Raw genomic sequence first — 17,616 nt, forward strand, 5'->3', positions numbered from 1 at the left:
GGAAGCAAATGGAAAGTTTTATCTTGACTTTCGAGGTGAACAGAGATCTACAGGGATAAATATTTTATAGCTGAGAAAACATGTGAAAAAGGGGAGAAATGGCTGGGCACGGTGGCTCATGCCTATAATCCCAGCACTTTGGGAGGCCGAGGCTGGCGGATCACCTGAGGGCGGGAGTCTGAGACCAGCCTCACCAACATGGAGAAACCCCGTCTCTACTAAAAACATGAAATTAGCTGGGCATGGTGGCGCATGCCTGTAATCCCAGCTACTAGGGAAGCTGAGGCAGGAGAGTCGCTTGACCCTGGGAGGCAGAGGTTGTGGTGAGCTGAGATTGCGCCATTGAACTCCAGCCTGGGCAACAAGAATGAAACTCTATTTCAAAAAAAAAAAGAAAAACAGGAGAAACTTGCCCTAAATCATTTGGTTAAAAAGTTGCATATTTAAAATGTGAACCAGCCAGGCGCGTTGGCTCACACCTGTAATCCCAGCACTTTGGGAGGCCGAGGCTGGCGGATCACCTGAGGGCGGGAGTCTGAGACCAGCCTCACCAACATGGAGAAACCCCGTCTCTACTAAAATCATGAAATTAGCTGGGCATGGTGGCGCATGCCTGTAATCCCAGCTACTAGGGAAGCTGAGGCAGGAGAGTCGCTTGACCCTGGGAGGCAGAGGTTGTGGTGAGCTGAGATTGCGCCATTGAACTCCAGCCTGGGCAACAAGAATGAAACTCTATTTAAAAAAAAAAAAGAAAAACAGGAGAAACTTGCCCCAAATCATTTGGTTAAAAAGTTGCATATTTAAAATGTGAACCAGCCAGGCGCGTTGGCTCACACCTGTAATACCAGCACTTTGGGAGGCCGAGGCAGGCAGATCACCTGAGGTCAGGAGTTTGAGACCAGCCTGGCCAACATGGTGAAACCCCATTTCTACTAAAAATACAAAAATTAACTGGGCGTGGTGGCGGGTGCCTGTAATCCCAGCTACTTGGGAGCCTGAGGCAGGAGAATCACTTGAACCCGGGAGGCGGTGGTTGCAGTGAGCCGGGATCGCACCACTGCACTCCACCCTGGGCAAGAGTGAGATCCTGCCTCAAAAAAAAAAGAAGTGAAACAGTTTCTTTCTAACCTCCAAATGCACAATATTCCACGACACCAACCCTACACCAAAGAAATGTGTAGAAGTTTATAAAAATGGTTATTAACTGATTTTTTTCAGCACCAGAATCAACTATCCTGACTCTAGCTTTAGAAACGTAAGTTAAAAAAAGAGGAAAATAACTTCGAAGGAAGTAATTCTTTGAAAGCCGTTAGGACAACACAATGATTTGAGGGTCTTGTGCTTTTCCATGAAAAGGTGGGGCTAAGTCTGTTGTAGAGGCTGAAGGAGACACAGGAGTTAAAAATGTGCCAACACCGTGGCCCTTGGAAATAACTTGTAAGATCAAATGAAAATCGCAATCGAGACTGTCACTTTTCGATCAGATTGTTTTCAATCGATAATGAGTGCAGGCCCGCAAATGTGTATGGGTGTTATGTGGCATATCAAGGTACATTTCTGCAGAACATACTCAGTGCAATATGGCTTGTGGGTACAACATTCCTTTATATAATTGCACTCAACTAATGTATGCCTTGGAAAGCAAGCACATCAAACATTATGTCTTAACAGACTTCTGAAAGAAAAACTGGAGTTCCTGGTGGCTCTTAAACAGTCTGCTGGTTATTTTATGGCATAGAGGAGAAAATTTACCCTGCAGAAATCTAGCCGAGCACATCCTCAGACTGATCACATTCACCTTCTCATCATGGTTCCAGTCTCAATTAAAAAAAAAAAAAACAACAAAGAATCATATTTGAGTAATCTGTTCTGAATCATACAGGGAAAGTCCATGCTGAGATAATACTTATGCATCTGTCTTAGAACATGTCTAGAATATTTACTAGGAAGACTCACTATCAAAAGGGATTTTGGCATATGTGCATTAATTCAGCAAGCCTCATTTCTTCAATACCAAACATGTGCCAGACATTGTCCTAGGAAGAGAGGATTTAGAAAAAAAAAAAATAAAGATATATTTACCGCAGTCCAGCCATAGAAAAAGATAAGTAAGTAATTAAATGCAGGAGTATACTATAGCTTCAAAGATAAAACTTATGAAGGTCTGGAAATTAGCACACATGGGATAAAACAGTCACTTCTACATAAGAGGAGGCGATTATAAAGAAGATTCACTTAAGATTCAGTATTGGCTAAGGTTAAAGAGAGAAGCATTGTTCTTGGACCAAGTTTTCTGGGAGGTGGGAGAGTAAAAGAAGTCCGGGACCAAAGGAAGCTACAACAGAGAGCACTGAACGAGCAGCCTTGCAGGTCTGACCCAGACTGCCATCTGAGAAAATTACAGGCAGTTTGATTGGCTGGGGCACAGGCCGTGAGGTGGGGCATGATGAGTGACAGCTGGAACCAGGCAAGGCTCATAAATGTCACACTAAGGAATTTTCACTGTTTTCTACCAGCCACTGGAAGAAACTGAAGAGCTTAAAGCAAGATAATGGCACATCACAAAACACATGGATTCGAGGTGGTAAGACAAAAAGAAGTTACTGTAGCAGAAGCATCAGGAAGTAGACTTGTATTAATTTAACTGCAAAATAATTACTTCTCCTACCCCCACAACAACATTCCAACACACAGAACTAATGTGGGTTATTAATTATTTCCCACTGTTCCCTACTGAAACAACATACTTTCAACTTTATTCTTTCAGTTCTCAGCGTGCTTATCTGCAAAGATATATAACCTAGTCTCCACGTCTTATCATAGAAAATTAGTACAGGTGACTTGTCTATTTTCAAACAGGGAGAAAAATAGAAATAGATGCATTTAGTCCTTCTGAATTAACCAGCTAAGCTACTTGAGGAGGAAGAGATTATATCAAAATTGTAAACTTTTAAAACTAATTTAACATTATAACCACAAATGGATATATAAATTTTTTTCCTTCAGGGAATACTTGGGAGAAAAATTAGAATCCATGCTCCTGCCTTATTCAAAGCAAAATGATATTGGGTACAGCTGTTCATTTCAAAGGCCACTGCACATCTCCCATAAAAGCAGTGTGCTACAGTGATGAAAACTGCCCACCAATGGTCATGCCTATGCGCGTTTTCTAAGGTGTTTGCCACCCTCCTGTCAAGAGGTGAAGTCTGTTTCTTTAACTCCTGAATCTGGGTTGCCCATGTGGCTTGCTTTGATCAATGAAATGTCACAGAAGTTATGTTCTAGGACTTTTGAGCTCAGGTCTTCAGTTTCTACTTTCCCTTTCGGAACTCAGCTCCGAATAAAGAATTCCGGAATCTCCTATTAAGGAGGGTAACCACACAGAGAGACGGGAGAGTGACAGGCCACAGGCAGAAACACAATCTACATGGAAGAGACCCATGGCATTCCAGCCAACAGCAAGTACCAGGCCCCACGTGCAAATGAGGCCAATGGGTTCCACTATGTCCAGCTGAGCTGTCCCAGCCAAAACCATGTCAATCATGGACGAGTTCTCTCTTCTTCATCCTGCCCATATTGCTGTCTCATGGCATCATACCCAATAAAATGGCTGTGATTTGAAGTCATTAAGCTTTGCGGTGCTTTATTACATAGCAACATATAAATAATAATGAGTAGTAAAATGCTTATTGCTAACTTTTCAGTGTAAAATTCCAGTGGCAGACCATGATGCCATGTAGAAAATATCTGGCTCAATTCGTACAAAAATGGCACAGCGTGTGGGACTCAGAGGAAACACCACGGTAGCAGGCCCTATATGCACAGCAGGACACACAGGAAGCCAGTGTCCAAGGAGCTGAAGGTGACCCTGTGGCCTTTCAATATTCACACGAAGAAGCAAAAGCAATAGCACAGCATATCCTGGTCGGTGATGTGTGTGTATGTGTATGTGTCACAGCTGCATTAGACCAGACCACGTGGTAACATTGTCTAAAGAAAGAAATAGAAAATACATAGAAAGCTCTAAACTTGTTTTTCTTTAGAAGTTATGTCCCAACCATGATAAAAGTGTTATTTTTCCTCCTTGAGGAAACAAAGAAAAATCAACGATAACATTTCTACCCATTTTTTTTTTTTTTTTTGCTGTTATATCCATTTTATGATGCTTTGCAAGTACTATTTATTCTTACTTTTACAGCCAGTCAGAATGTGTTTGGGTTTCTCTTATTTCTGTCTTTTTAAAGCTTCAACATTAAAGTTCTTTAGTACATCACACATTGCAATATTAAAAGAAAACACTATCTTGCCTAAATAAGCAGTATCGTATAATATCCAGTCGAAACTAACTTCAATGTACGTGATATGAATATTGCTTTCTGAAAACTTTACGGTCTGTTTGGACCACTCAATATGTAATTTTTAAACTAGGATGCCATAGTGTTTAAACAGTTTTCACATCAGAAATGTAAGAAGTGCTTCTCCTCAGCAAATGTAAAAGAACACACATCACAACAAACTATCTCTCAGACCACAGTGCAATCAAATTAGAACTCAGGATTAAGAAACTCACTCAAAACTGCACAACTACATGGAAACTGAACAACCTGCTCCTGAATGACTACTGGGTACATAACGAAATGAAGGCAGAAATAAAGATGTTCTTTGAAACCAATGAGAAAAAAGACACAACATACCAGAATCTCTGGGACACATTCAAAGCAGTATGTAGAGGGAAATTTATAGCACTAAATGCCCACAAGAGAAAGCAGGAAAGATCTAAAATCAACACCCTAACATGACTATTAAAAGAACAAGAGAAGCAAGAGCAAACACATCCCAAAGCTAGCAGAAGTCAGGAAATAACTAAGATCAGAGCAGAACTGAAGGAAATAGAGACACAAAACACCCTTCAAAAAAACCAATGAATCCAGGAGCTGGTTTTTTTTAAAAGATCAACAAAATTGATAGACCGCTAGCAAGACAAATAAAGAAGAAAAGAGAGAAGAATCAAATAGACGCAATAAAAAATGATAAAGGGGATATCACCACCGATCCCACAGAAATACAAACTACCATCAGAGAATACTATAAATGCCTCTATGCAAATAAATTAGAAAATCTAGAAGAAATGGATAAATTCCTGGACACATACACCCTCCCAAGACTAAACCAGAAAGATGCTGAATCCCTGAATAGACCAACAACAGACTCTGAAATTGAGGCAATAATTAATAGCCTACCAACCAAAAAAAGTCCAGGATTCACAGCTGAATTCTACTAGAGGTACAAAGAGGAATTGGTACCATTCCTTCTGAAACTATTCCAAACAATAGGAAAAGAGGGAATCCTCCCTAACTCATTTTATGAGGCCAGCTTCATCCTGATACCAAAGCCTGTCAGAGACACAACAAAAAAAGAGAATTTGAGACCAATATCCCTGATGAACATCGCTGCGAAAATCCTCAGTAAAATACTGGCAAACCGAATCCAGCAGCACATCAAAAAGCTTATCCACCAAGATCAATTTGGCTTCATCCCTGGGATGCAATGCTGGTTTAACATACGCAAATCAATAGATATAATCCATCACATAAACAGAACCAAAGACAAAAACCACATGATTATCTCAATAGATTTAGAAAAGGCCCTTGACAAAATTCAACAGCGCTTCGTGCTAAACACTCTCAATAAATTTGGTATTGATGGGACGTATCTCAAAATAATAAGAGCTATTTATGACAAACGCACAGCCAATATCTTACTGAATGTGCAACAACTGGAATCATGCCCTTTGAAAACCGGCACAAGACAGGGATGGCCTCTCTCACCACTCCTATTCAACATAGTGCTGGAAGTTCTGGCCAGGGCAATCAGGCAAGTGAAAGAAATAAAGAAATAAAGAGAAATAAATATTCAATTAGGAAAAGAGAAAGTCAAATTGTCCCTGTTTGCAGACGACATGATTTATATTTAGAAAACCCCATCATCTCAGCCCAAAATCTCCTTAAGCTGATAAGTAACTTCAGCAAAGTCTCAGGATACAAAATCAATGTGCAAAAATCACAAGCATTCCTATACACCAGTAACAGACAGAGAGCTAAATCATGAGTGAACTCCCATTCACAATTGCTACAAAGAGAATAAAATACATAAGAATCCAATTCACAAGGGATGTGAAAGACCTCTTCAAGGAGAACTACAAACCACTGCTCAATGAAATAAAAGAGGATACAAACAAATGGAAGAACATTCCATGCTCATGGATAGGAAGAATCACTATTGTGAAAATGGCCATACTCCCCAAGGTAATTTATAGATTCAATGCCATCCCCATCAAGCTACCAATGACTTTCTTCACAGAATTGGAAAAAAACTACTTTAAAGTTCACATGGAACCAAAAAAGAGCCTGTATTGCCAAGCCAATCCTAAGCAAAAACAACAAAGCTGGAGGCATCATGCTACCTGACTTCCAACTATACTACAAGGCTACAGTAACCAAAACAGCATGGTACTGGTACCAAAACAGATACATAGATGAATGGAACAGAACAGAGGCCTCAGAAATACCACCACACATCTAAAACCATCTTATCTTTCACAAACCTGACTAAAACAAGAAATGGGGAAATGATTTCCTATTTAATAAATGGTGCTGGGAAAACTGGCTAGCCATAGGTAGAAAGCTGAAACTGGATCCCTTCCTGACACCTTATACAAAAATTAATTCAAGATGGATTAAAGACTTAAATGTTATATGTAAAACCGTAAAAACCCAGAAGAAAACCTAGGCAATACCATTCAGGACATAGGCATGGGCAAGGACTTCATGACTAAAACACCAAAAGCAGTGGCAACAAAAGCCAAGATAGACAAATGGGATCTAATTAAACTAAAGAGCTTCTGCACAGCAAAAGAAACTACCATCAGAGTGAACAGGCAACCTACAGAATGGGAGGAAATTTTTGCAATCTACCCATCTGACAAAGGGCTAATATCCAGAATCAACGAAGACTTTAACAAATTTACAAGAAAAAATCGAACAGCCCCATCAAAACGTGGGCAAAGGATATGAACAGACACTTTTCAAAGGAAGACCTTTATTCAGCCAACACACACATGAAAAAAGGCTCATCATCACTGGTCATCAGAGAAATGCAAATCAAAACCACAATGAGAAACCATCTCACACCAGTTAGAATGGCCATCATTTAAAAAGTCAGGAAACAACAGGTGCTGGAGATGATGTGGAGAAATAGGAAGGCTTTTACACTGTTGGTGGGACTGTAAAGTAGTTCAACCATTGTGGAAGACAGTGTGGTGATTCCTCAAGGATCTCAAACTAGAAATACCATTTGACCCAGCAATTCTATTACTGGGTATATACCCAAAGGATTATAAATCATGCTACTATAAAGACATGAACACATATGTTTATTGTGGCACTATTCACAATAGCAAAGACTTGCAACCAACCCAAGTGTCCATCAATGATAGATTAGATTAAGAAAATGTGGCACATATACACCATGGAATACTATGCAACTGTAAAAACGGATGAGTTCATGTCCTTTGTAGGGACATGGATGAAGCTGGAAACCATCATTCTGAGCAAACTACCGCAAGGACAGAAGACCAAACACTGCATGTTCTCACTCACAGGTGGGAATTGAACAATGAGAACATTTGAACACTGGGTTGGGAATATCACACACCAGAGCCTGTCATGGGGTGGGGGGTTGGGGGAGGGATAGCATTAGGAGAAATACCTAACGTAAATGAGGAGTTAATGGGTGCAGCACACCAACATGGCACATGTATACAAACCTGCACATTGTGCACATGTACCCTAGAACTTAAAGTATAATAATAATAATAAAGAAATGTAAGAAGTGCTAAATTACAGATTTTCAAATATTTAGGAGACATTAATATAATGCCATGTTTTTTCTGAACACTTATTAAGCACAGTTAACAAAAACAAATAGAAATGATAAAGTTTTGTTAATATTTCATGTTAACTCCCATTTTTATTTTAATTAAATTCTGGCTTGAAACCATTGGAAATTTGTTTTTAACGAACAGAATTAAATACATTAGGTCCTTGATAGAATTCTTTTCCTCCAAAGAATATCACCATCCCCCACTTTTAGCTAACTGTCATAATATGTTCTTTTTTTCCAGATGCTTCTTGTTCCAGAACTGTATACACAAGTTGGACGACTAAACTGATATTTGCATAACAAGAAAAGTGGTCTTTAGACAATTTGGCAAATATGCTCATAGCAGCACTGCCAGGAACTAACCCCCAAAATAGGATCACAGCAGAGTTGGAACGCCAGTGATAGGGCTTTATTTCCAAGCACACAACCAGAGTTAGAGAACACATTCAAATAACCCAGGCCTTTTTTTATGTAAAAATTTTTAATAATCATGGCATTTCCAATGCAAATTTAAAATCTAGTCAGTAGCTTATTTTATTAAGAGACTTCATGGTTTTGACAGGTAATGATCTTTGCTAGAAAGGTCCCCCTCCTCCTCCTCCTCCTCTTCTTTCTCAGGTCTATTCTTGATTCTGAAATTCACACCAGTGGAATTTTATACCACACCACAGTTAAACATTTTTTTCTGAATTTTACTATATTGCATTTTCCTGAGGATTTCTTTAATGCATGCCCTAGTTCTTTGGAGACTTTCAATGCCTGTTTAACAGCTTTCCTTATTCATTAGCAACTTCCTTTAGAATCTAACAAGTCTCTTATGATCCTGGAGTTCTGTCAATTGTAGTAATTTTTTATTGTTTTTATCACACGGTTGGGAATATTTCTGCTACTTTTTACCCTCACTTAGAAGCTTAATATAACTACAAAAATGTTATATAACTCTTATTAATGTCTTCATCTTTTGTCATTATGAGTGGCCTAGCCCCTCCATAGACAATTTGAGCCTATGATTTTTCATGGAAGAGGGCATAGTTTAGCTTCATGTATTATTATCCTCTCTCATATTTGCTCTATCAGTATATATTGGAATATGGTTGAATTCTATAGCATGTATTTTATTGCTTTCACACGTTTTATTGCGCTTATGTTTGGATTTCTTCTCATCTGAGAAAGGATTGATTTTCTCATCTCAGTATATTTTTAATAAAATCATAGCTAAGAAAGAACATTTCATCCATCTAAAAGCTAACTTCCTTTCTTTTATTTTGTCCTGAAAAATACTACACCCACACATTTTTGCCAATAGCCTAAGACATTTAGCCATACTAATCTATCCTATTGGCTCCTTGGCTTTGATTGATGGACTAACAAAAATAGCTTGCTTGATGTTTCCAGAGAAAGTATCTTACCCTCATCTGTCTAAAGTATTCCTAACATAGGATTGTCAGATTTAGCAAATAAAAAATATAGGATTTCTACTTATATTTCAATTTCATGTAAAAAACAAATAACTTTTTAGTATAAGAACATCTTAAATACTTAGAGGCTTATCTGAAGTTCACATTTAAATAGGTGCCCTGTAAGTTACCAGGCAATCCTGTCCTAAAGGAATAATATTCAAATCTCTCTTTAGCTTTTCCTCCAAATGTTGCTTAAAAATTTTCTGGGAAAATCATTAGTTTTATCTCCAGAAGCAAGACACTGTTGTCAGAAAAGGATGGGTTTCATTTTCTATTATTTTCATGTACTTGATTATTTATGATATTAGAACTGGGATCTCAGGAGTGGCCTTGTGTAGCAATCAATGGTGGCTGACCATTGGTTGCTCTTTAGGAAAAAGGGTCATAAGCCCCCTTTTGCTCACTTCCCTGCCCCTTGAAATTAACTTATTGATTTAAATTAAAAGCATTGCATGCCTACTCTACGATGAATATTGTGATGTCAAGAATCCCAAACAAGCAGCAAGATTCTGTCCACCAGAAATGTTAAGCATATGTAAACCGGAGGCGGGCGACTGGGAGGTACCAGAATATGCTCTTTGTATTGATTTTAGTACCTGAACTTATGTGCTTTAATTGAGTTATACTTACCTATAAATTGATGCTCCCATCATTGAAAACAGCTTATGCTGTTACAGAATACATTGCGTAAGTGTATGGATTCCTTTACAGTCAACCAAAGGGTAAAGGTGACATGAAGAAGAAAAAATACGCTAACTAAATGAAAATTGGGAGTCATAAAAACATTTTTATAGAACTATAGAAATGATCTAAATCTCTTTTGGTGGGCTTTCTTTGCATCAGTACTACAAATGTTGGATTGTCCCAGCTCTGTCCTCAGACATCTCTGTAATCAGTATCTTGTCAGAGATCCCTGAAGAGGGGTTCTGGAGAGCCCTGGAAGGTTCTTGAGACCTCTCGAGGCAATCGAAAATGTCTTCCCGAAATGCCTTGGCCCATCATTTCACTCAGATATCTATATAAAGTCTCCCCTTAGACAGATCTTCTCTGACAACCCATTAGAAAATAGCAGCCTTTGTTACTTCATCACCTTCCCTACTTCACATTTTGTATAGTTCTGTTGCAACCTGAAATAAAATAATTTAAACCGAAATATAAATAGCACATTTGTTTATATTGGGTTTCCCACACAAGCTCAAAGAATGTAAGGACATGTACTTTTGTTTATTACTTTATCCCCAACACATTCAATAGTACATACCATATTGCATGTCTACAGAAATCGTTTGTAATTTTTTTGTACAATGAATGTATTTTATCTGATAGTTTTTCTTGGCAGTGAAAATATGCTTTTCCCTTACAGCTGCTCTTATTGAAAGACATTACTCTTAAGTGAATTTCCTCACTCCAGTAATTCAAGAAGAAAAAGTGTATATAGAGAAAAAGCATTAATAGTGTTTTATAACTTATTCCTAAAAATGGGTTGATTAAATGTTTATCATTAGTGCAGCAATGAAGTTTCTTTTAAACTCTGAAAATGAGGGCACATTCAGTGACTTATATTTTCAATGCCTTGTGTAGACCAAAAATAGATAAAAACAAGAATCACTAGGAAAGTAATATTGTATAAGCCAATCTCTAACAGAGTCACAATAAAACAAATTAATGTTTGAAATTATCACCATTAGGTCAAATCTGTGTCTTGAGCTTCAAAATACTTCATTCATTCAATGGTTAATCGGTCACTGACTACTGTAGGCTGGGTACTGGGGAGCCAAAAGAGAAATTAATCACGGTCATCAATTTAAAAACCAAAAACTCTGTCAGCCAAGTGTATGCAACAGTTTTGCAGAATAAACACAGTGAGTTTGGTTTAAGACAGAGAAATTTAAGTTTCCAGAATATTGGGGAGAAAGTGTCTAATAGGATGGTGGAGTTCATGTAGAGATTCTGGACTGGAAAAATGATTTGGCCACCATTAGCATAGGACTAGATGCCACTAAAGTGGCAGAGTTCACTTAGAATAAATGGCAAACAAAAAAGAGGCCTTACTTCCTTGAGATTCTTCTGACTAGGAGCCAGACACTACAGAGCATGGAAAATATTTTGTAAGGTAGAGTTACCGAAGACGGCCTTTTTCTCCGAGATATGCTGACATGCTTAATGTGGGCTTTCTTTACAACAATGTGATCATTCCAACAACTACTAGTTCCACGATGTTTTTAGAGTTTACAAATGTATTACTACAGTGAGTTTTATTGTATCTGAGCCTCGTGAGAGATTTACGATTATCCCTATTTTATGCAAAACTTCAGAAAGTTTAAATGAAAAGTCACAAATAGATGATTGATACCTAATCCACAGCTCTTGGATGACCTATAGCGTCAATGTTTTCAATGAAGAGAAGGTGATTTTCACCCCATCCTTCACTTCTAGTTTTTCCTAATTGTTCTATATGACTTTATTGAAAGCTTCACTTCAAAATCAATCTCTCCCCTTCTCAAACTATCTTTCTTAATAAGGATAATTGTTAGGAAGTTCCCACAGCTACCTAACACCCTCTAATTCCCAAGACCTTGTGAATGCTTCTGACTATGAATTTTGAAGGCATTCCAGAAATACAGTTTCAGTTTGATTATAAAGCAAATAACATCTTGGATATTATTATATTTAAATATTTAGAATTATTTAAAATTAATTTTTTGCAAAAAATTCTTGGAGGGAAATGAGAACAAGAGTTTATTTAAGAAGTAGAATTTTATTTCTTTTTCTACAGGTCGACTTACTAACACTGTGGTTCTCCATAGAAATAAATAAAATTCACATACATAAAAAACGGTAGAGAATACTAAATGTGCCAAATAACGAATTCCTTTAAGCATAGATATATATATACACATATATACACATATATATATACATATATACATACGCACACATATATATACATATATATACACACACACACATACATATACATGTATATATACACACATACATACTTATATACACTTTTATACCTGCCAAGAAAGGTAAGTTTGTCACTGCTTAGAGATTGCTGAAAGCAAAATGAAAGAGTTCCATCAAGTGGTCATATCAAGACACAGCAGTTTGTATTTCACCAATAGAAAGAGGAAAACAATTTCTCTGAAATCTAGTTCAGACATAGATTTCTAACCGAGCTATTAAAATTTTATGCCATGCAACATTAAAAAACACAATTAAATGCATTTTAAACATTATTACTAATTCATTTTCCAATTCATTTTTAAACTGCAAAGAAAATAGAAACTATGTGATTTTTATTTTTTATCTTTTTCATAACGAATACTCTCTCCATATAGTTTGCAGTTGAAAATGCGTGGTTATAATCTTAATTTGCATGTTAGTCATTTTTTTAAATTAGCAGGTAAACCACAGGTAATACTAAACTAAGTATTTGGATTGCACCGAAAATTCAGAAACTAACTACTTGCAAATGACCTATACATCTTAAAATAGTACAAAATAAATACAAAGAAAACTCTACTCAAGGTTGTTTTAAAAAATAAAATAAGTTATAAAACATAAACATGAGTTAACTTGCTTCTTTTAACAATCTATAGTTTTTGCCTTGCCAAATTTCATCTCCTTCATAAAGACAGACAAAACAGGCATCTTTCTTTTTAAAGTATAATTGATTTAAGGGGTCATTTTCTCATTATTTTGGAAAAACCATCATGGCTTATTTTAATGTTATAAATGCTACTTCTAAATATATATTACAGATTAAGATTTGTTTCTTGCTTAATAAAGCAGTAGTTCATTTAAGCAACCATTGTTTAATTAAACTTTCTGAATATTATATATATATTACTAATGAGATGAGGTTAAACAATAGATTTTTATATAAAACCTATGAAATATATATTATCTAGACATAAAATTGGAAGCAATGTATTTAATGATTAAGATCATGGATTTTGGCATCAGAGAGATTTGATTTGAATCTAATCTCTTCCACTTTTTTTCTCTGTAACCTGGAGCAATGACAAGCGTACTTTGTTTCATTGCACTTTTCTTGTAGATGTTGTGTTTTTTACAAATTGAAGGTTTGTGGCCAGCCTGCCTTGAGCAATTCTATCCACACTATTTTTTCCAACAGTATGTGCTCACTTTTGGTTTCTGGGTCACAGTTCAATACTTCTCACAATATTTCAGATTTTATCATTGTCATTATATTACTTATGGTTATCTGTGATCAATGATCTTTTATGTCACTATTGTAATTGTGGGACACCATACACTCTGCACATATAAGATAGCAAACTTAATTAATATCATGTGTGTTCCCACTTCTTCAGCAGCTAGCTGTTCTTCCATCTCTCTTCTTCTCCTCAAGCCTCACTATTCCCTGAGACACAACAATATTAAAATTAGACCAAGTAATAACCCTGCAATGGCCTGTAAGTGTTCAAGTGAGAAGAAAAGCATCATACATCTCCCACTTTAAGTCAAAAGCTGGAAATGATTAAACTTAATGAAGAAGGCATGTTGAAAGCTGAGAGAGGCTAAAAGCTAGGTCTCTTATAACAAACAGCCAACTTATGAACACAAAGGAAAAGTTCTTGAAGGTAATTGACAGTGCTACTACAGTGAACAAATGAACGATGAAGAATGTAAAACAGGCTTGTTGCTGATATGGAGAACGTTTTATCAGTCTGGATAGAAAATCAAACCAACTACAACAAGGCCCAAATTATCTTCAATTCTCTTCAGGCTGAGAGAAATGAAGAAGAAAAGTTGGAAACTAGAAGAAGTTGGTTGATAATTTTTAAGGAAAGAAGCCATCCCAAAATAAAAGAAAAAGTGCAAGGTGAAGTAGTAGCATGTGCTGATGTAGAAGCTTTAGCACATAATCTGGAAAATCTAGCTAAGATAATAGATGAAGTTTGTTACACTAAACAAGAGATTTTCAGTGTAGATGAAACAGACTTATATTGAAAGAAGATGCTGTCTAGGACGTTCATGGCTAGAAAATAAGTCAATGCCTGGCTTTAAAGCTTCAGTGCACAGGGTGACACTCTTGGTAGGGGCTAATGCAGCTGGTAAATTGAAGTTGAAGCCAATACTGATTAACGATTCTGAAAATAGCAAGAATTATGCTAAATCTACTGTGCCTGTACTCTATAAATGGAGCAAAGTCTGAATGACAGCATATCTGTTAACAGTATGGTCTACTGGATATTTTTATCCCGCTCTTGAGACCTACTGCTCAGAAAAAAAAGAGTCCTTTCAAAATATTGCTGTTCATTGACAATGTACCTGACCACCCAAGAGTTCCGATGGAGGTGAACAAGGATATTAGTGTTTCTAAGCTCGTTAACACAACATCCATTCTGTAGCCTCTGAATCAAAGAGTAAATTCAACTTTCAAGTTTTATTACATAAGAACTAAACATGGTAAGGTTATTGCTGCCATAATGACTACTCTGATTAATCTGGGTAAAATAAATTGAAAATCTTCAGGAAAGGATTCACCACTCTAGATGACACTAAGGACATTTGTGATTCCTGGGAGGAGTCCAAAATATCAACAATAACAGGAGTTTAGAAGAAGTTGAGTCCAACTCTCACAGATGACCTTGAGGGGTTTAACTCTTCAGTGGAAGTAAATGCGGATGTGGTGGAATCAGCAAGACAACTAGAATTAGAACTGGAGCCTGAAAATGTGACTGAGTTGCTGCAGTTTCAAGATACAATTTTAATGCATTAGGATTTGTGTCTTAGAGATGAGCAAAGAAAGTCGTTCCTTGAGATAGAATCTACTCCTGGTAATGATGCTGTGAACATTCTTCAAATAACAACAAAGAATTTAGAATATTACAGAAACTTAGTTGATAAAGCAATGGTAGAATTTGGGTTTGAAAGAAGTTCTACTGTGGGGAAAAAGCTATCAAACAGCATCACGTTACAAAAAAAAAAAAAAATCTTTCATGAAAGGAAAAGTCAACCAATGTGGCAAACTTCATTGCTGCCTTGTTAGAAGAAATTGCCACAGCCACATTAACTTTAAGAAACCACCACCCTGATTGGTCAGCTGCCACCAACACTTGGACCAAACCCTTTACCTGTGAAAAATCACAACTTGATGAAGGAACAGATAATCATTAGCATTTTAGCAATAAAGTATTTTAAAATTAAAGTATGTGCATTGTTTTTTAGACATACTTCTATTGCACACTCAGCTGCTTATATTGTAATGTAAACATGACTTTTTTATGCATTGGAAAACCAACAAACTTGTATGACTCACTTTATTGCAATGTTTGCTTTACTGCAGTGGTCTGGAACTGAATCTGTAATATCTCCAAGGTATGCCTGTATATCTTCATGTATAATAGGGAAGTAATTCTACTGATACAGGTATGGTAGAGCTTAGATAATGTCTCTTATATCAAGCATCTAGATTAGTAGCTGACTATCATCAAAATGAAAACACATGTTTGTGAATTAATATTTCCACTGTTCTATCTTGTTATTGGTAGGTGAGAGTGGTGGTGAACTTTCACCTCAAATTGTTTGATTTAAATAGTTGAAAAAATATAAACAAGTAAGGAGACAAAAGACAAATGTATTGCTTCTATGATGACAATACGATCATATTTCTTCTGAGTGCTCTATGACCTTCCTCCAATCTAAGCAATATTTCCATTTCTACTAGATGCCAGAGAGATTCACACTGTTACCCTTCTTTCTGTCTTTTGGAAATTTGCAGTGATAATAAGTTGATTTAAAATCCTTACTTAATATCAAGAACAACTCTTCCTGTCAACATGGTAATAAAATGAATACTGAGGATGAAGAGAGAGAGAATGATAAAGTGCATTCAGTAAAACATAAACAAGTAAAGGATGTGGGAGCAAGGTATATAGGAAGTATTAGTAGTTGTACTCCTCTCACATATTTTGTCATGTGTGAAATAATTCAAAAGTAAGATGTAAGTAAACCTAAAAGAAAAACTAAAACTCCCTTTAGGAAACCTAAAAGTGAATAGATTCACACTTCAACAAACTTTTGACGATATGTCAGCAAGATGGAAAATAACTACAAAAGGAAAGCTGCAGATACAAGAAGAAATGTTGAGTGAAGAACATGGAAAGCCTGTAGATAAACCACAGGGTCTGTGTGAAATAACAAAAAAATTAAATTTGGGAATACAGAAAGGATATAATTAAAATATGGGACAATAAGTAAGACTAGCAGGTGATTTGATTTTTATAATTCTAAGGTCCCTATGTTATATAAAGAAGGAATAGAGAAAATGATTAATGTAGACTTTAAGTAAATAAATCTGTTAAAATTTCATGGTAACTATTAAAAGAATAAAGAGGGAAATAGAATTTAAATAAAAACTTCATGTAAAAGATGCAGAAAAAGTGATAAAAAGTAAAAGCGATGAAGCAAAAGAGGAACATACAAAACAAGAAATAGGATGGTAATGAATCCAAATATATCAGCAATCCTAATAAATGTAAATAAATTAACTTTCTAGTTAAAGGTTAAATTCAATAAAAGATAAGATCCAGGATTATACTATCGAAGAATCACACATGAAAATAAAAACATGGAAAAACTGATACACAAAGGATAAGAAATTAGGCAGCTTAAATATTAGTCAAAGGAAAGCTGGTGTATCTATATTAATATTATAGAGTGAAGTCTTTAAGGCACAAAGCATCATATAGAATGGAAAACATCATAAAACAATGATAATTATACACTCATTTCAACTTTGATGCCTCTAATAACTTGCCTCAAAACATATAAAGAAGTCAACAAACCCATCATACCAAGGAATACACAGTGTTCTCAGGTACGCACGGAGCTTCAGAGAAAGCGAACCACGTGGGGAAGACATAATGCACATATCAGCCAATTCCAAGGAATTATCAGACAGATATACTTCTCTTAGCACAACGAAGTTCAAAGTCAGAAAAAAACATTTTTTTTTTGAAAAATTTGTAGATTTGGAAATAGGAAAGCATATTTAAAACATACAAGAAAGCAATAAAGTCTGAAAACCGATAAATTCAACAGTTAACTTAAGATATTAGGGAAAATATAAGAAACCCAAGCAGAAGAAATGCAATTATAAAAACCAACAATAATAATGAATGAAATAGTAAATAGAGATACAGCAGATTAAAACAAAAAGATTAACAAATCGAAAGGC

This window comes from Symphalangus syndactylus, chromosome 6, assembly GCF_028878055.3.
Source record: "Symphalangus syndactylus isolate Jambi chromosome 6, NHGRI_mSymSyn1-v2.1_pri, whole genome shotgun sequence".
NCBI lineage: Eukaryota > Metazoa > Chordata > Mammalia > Primates > Hylobatidae > Symphalangus > Symphalangus syndactylus.